Genomic DNA, 3,117 nt, shown 5'->3' on the forward strand with positions numbered 1-3,117 from the left:
TGAGGTAAATTTGAAACAGTTGAAAATTATGTTTCTTAAAGCTGTCTAAATATGTAGATATTCTGGTTTCTCATTCAAATGTGAGCTTATCCTGTTCAGATTTTTATAACACTTTTTCCCTTCCACCATTTCCAACCTGGTTAGCTATATTTTACCTCACCAGGGCAAGAGAACACAAACTTCTGTTAGCAGCCAACACTCAGATGACTAATGAATTCACAAACTTCCTACAAAAGCAATAAAGGAAGGCAAAGTAAAATGGACTGTTTCATTTTTTTAAGGCTTTTGTCCATTTGATTAGGCCCAGAAATTGGTTGAGTGGGTGAAAATAGTCAGAAACAGGACCACTTAAAAGCATGGCAGAAAGAGAACGCTGTAGCCATAGCAAGTATCATAATTTGAAGCAAATAAAATTAAATCAATACAAAAAAAAAAAGAGTAAGCATGAATAAATAGCACAAAATGATAGATGAAAAAGTACACCAAATGCCCACCTTCAGGGAGGAAATATTTTGCATGGTTTCACATAAAGTACTTCAATCTGAAAAAGTCTACATATACATCAATTCTATCACAAAGTGCATAGTCATAAAACATAACAAGATATAAGAGGGTCCAAGTGGACTAACAAGTTAATCATGAAAAATGAAATAATTATATTATTGAAAGTCTAGCAACAGATAATATTCTTACTCTTGATGCAATTAGATGAAACACACATATAAAACAATCAGCTTAAAATAAAAACTTTCATTTTTTGCAGAATGAAAAATAACAAAATTAGAATATAAGAAAATTACTATTGAGATAGACCACCATCATGAATGACACCGTAACTATCTGCACTAGAAAGTTCATGACCAACCAACTACTTCAGAGGAAACAAATGGTCATTGATGTCCTTCACCCCGGGAAGGCAACAGTGTCTAAGACAGAAATTCGGGAAAAACTAGCCAAAATGTACAAGATCACACTGGATGTCATCTTTGTATTTCGATTCAAAACTCATTTTGGTGGTGGAAAGACAACTGGCTTTGGCATGATTTGTGACACTTGGATTATGCAAAGAAAAATGAACCCAAACTTAGACTTGCAAGAATGGCCTGTATGAGAAGAAAAAGACCTCAAGAAAACAACGAAAGGAACACAAGAACAGAATGAAGAAAGTTAGGGGGACTGCAAAAGCCAATGTTGGTGCTTGCAAAAAGCCGAAGGAGTAAAGGTGCTGCAATGATGTTATTTGTGCCCACTGTGGATTTGTCACGAGAAGATTAATAAATTAAAAACTTTCATGTGATAGAAAAAAGAAAATTACTATCATCAAATCTATTAAATTCTAATATAAGAAAGTTAATAAGTATAATGAATTAAAAAACTAATTATCTTATATAGATATAAAGTGGCAAGATATGAAATAAACTTACATATACAATAAAAATCAAGGAAATTAAAATAAAACTGGTTTATAATATAGTTTGACTATCCCTAATTCAAAAATCCAAATTCCAAAATGCTCCAAAATCTGAAATTTTTGAGAGCTGACATTTTACTACAAGTGGAAAATTCTAAACCTTACCTCATGTGATGGGTCACTGTCAAAATGCAGCAAAAACTTTGTTTTATGGACAAAGTATTGAAAATATTATATAAAATTACCTTCAGGCTGTGTGTATAAATCACACAGGAAACACAAATGAATTTCATGTTTACACTTGGGCCCCATCTCCCAGATATCTCATTATATACATTCAAACATAACAAAATCTGAAAATGCCCATCTGTCGTCAGTAGAGACTAGCATTGAGTCACAGTGATGTACTGGGGTGATATGTCAGTTACCTGGTGGTAGGTTGATTACATTGGACTGGTGTCCTCATGGAAGAGGCAGCAGTTGGTTCTTACTGTAACGGATACTTACTTTCTATATGGATTTCCTTCCCTGCATACAGTGTTTCTACCAGAACTACCATTTGTGGATTTACAAAATGCCTTTCCAACCATCATAGTATTATCTCACACAGCTATGCTCTCATTAAGGAACTCACTTCACATCAAATAAAGTATAACAATGGGCCATATGCTATTGACATGGAGCAGCCACGCTTCCTTAAAACAAAAAAAAAATATTTAAAAGGCTTAAAGGTAGAGGGCAGTTTACTGCTTATAGACTAGGAATCCCAGAGTTTACAGAAGAAGAATTTGGGTAGTAACTAGGGAAAGTAGAATAGCATTATAGCTTATTATAAAGATAGTATGAGATAACATAAATTGTCCTAGAGTCTTGCTTATTAATCGGAGAGGTAAACAGCGATGAAAGGAAAGATGCATTTAGTCTTAATGGTGTGTTAGAGAAGAGAGATCTTTAAGTCAAACAGTATTTACTTGTTTTACAGTGTTTCTCACACCCACAGCAACTTCAAACAAACAACCCAATTCTGAATAGCGCCTTTCCTCCTAAAACTTACAATTATTCAGGTTAAGGCAGAAGACCTGATGTATTTTTAAAGTTCCCCATGTGATTCTAATGTAAAGCCATTGTTGAAGCTTCTCAGTCATTGTCTAGAAATGAGTCCCAGTAATGGCGAACTGGAATTTATGTTTTTACTTGTCAGCTGGTGGAGGCAGGGTATAGAAGGACAGTCAGTCAAATGAATTAAAACATGATCCCTGTGTGTCTTCTCTTGAGAGAAGAAGGAGTATTCTATAATTCTAAGCAAGTTCAGTAAGGATTTGAAACAAAGAAGCAAATAACATGTTTGTCGGTGGGTTTTCTCATTTGAATTTTCCCAGAGTTGGTATGCTTACCAACCTCACAATAATTCTAGGCCAATATTCCCTTCTGAGACTTAATCATTTGTGTCTTTGTTGGTGGAAGATTAGTCAATGAAATAACCTGGCTCTTCAAAGATTTTGAGATTACCAGATACAATTAAAACAAAGTGTAGGTCACATTAGAGAACATATATTTGGGAATGAAAAAAAGAAATGCAATATACTGAGATTCAATGGAATGCTTAGTGATATTTGTGGTAGCAAAGTATCACTAGAGACATGCATAATTAAATTTTTGTTGTCCCTACCAGTTATGTGACATTAAAGATCTAGCAGTATATTATC

At 34.1% G+C, this 3,117-nt stretch overlaps 1 pseudogene; it reads left to right on the top strand.

The window, feature by feature from the left end:
- The first annotated feature begins 820 nt into the window (after nucleotides 1–820).
- On the top strand, nucleotides 821–1,220 carry LOC126957391 (40S ribosomal protein S24-like; annotated as a pseudogene).
- The last annotated feature ends 1,897 nt before the right edge of the window (nucleotides 1,221–3,117 follow it).

Source organism: Macaca thibetana, chromosome 6 (genome assembly GCF_024542745.1).
Source record: "Macaca thibetana thibetana isolate TM-01 chromosome 6, ASM2454274v1, whole genome shotgun sequence".
NCBI classification, from domain to species: Eukaryota; Metazoa; Chordata; class Mammalia; order Primates; family Cercopithecidae; genus Macaca; species Macaca thibetana.